We start from the raw sequence: 392 nt of genomic DNA, 5'->3' as shown, positions 1-392 counted from the left end.
GTGTGGTATAATCACCAAGCATCCTTCTTGCATTATTGTTGTTAGGTTCGGCTGCCATCTCCTTTTCTTGTTCGAAAATTTTAGCAAGGTTGTCTCTGGATTGTTGTAATTTAGCTTCTCTTAGTTTCCTCTTTAGAGTCCTTTCAGGTTCTGGATCAGCTTCAACAAGAATGCCTTTTTCTTTATTCCTGCTCATATGAAAGAGAAAAGAACAGAAAAAGAAGAGGAATCCTCTATGTCACAGTAAAGAGGTTCTTTATTATTAGTAGAAGAAGAAGGGAATAAAGAAAGGAGAATCCAAACACAAGGGTGAGGATAAAGGCAGTGATTTGAGATGAAGAGAAGTGTTAGTAAATGAATGAATAAATATAATAAGATGAGAGAGAAGTTTT

Source organism: Arachis duranensis, chromosome 9, assembly GCF_000817695.3.
Source record: "Arachis duranensis cultivar V14167 chromosome 9, aradu.V14167.gnm2.J7QH, whole genome shotgun sequence".
Lineage (NCBI taxonomy): Eukaryota > Viridiplantae > Streptophyta > Magnoliopsida > Fabales > Fabaceae > Arachis > Arachis duranensis.
The sequence above is the reverse complement of the archived record's forward strand: the minus strand, read 5'-3'. Positions refer to the sequence as shown.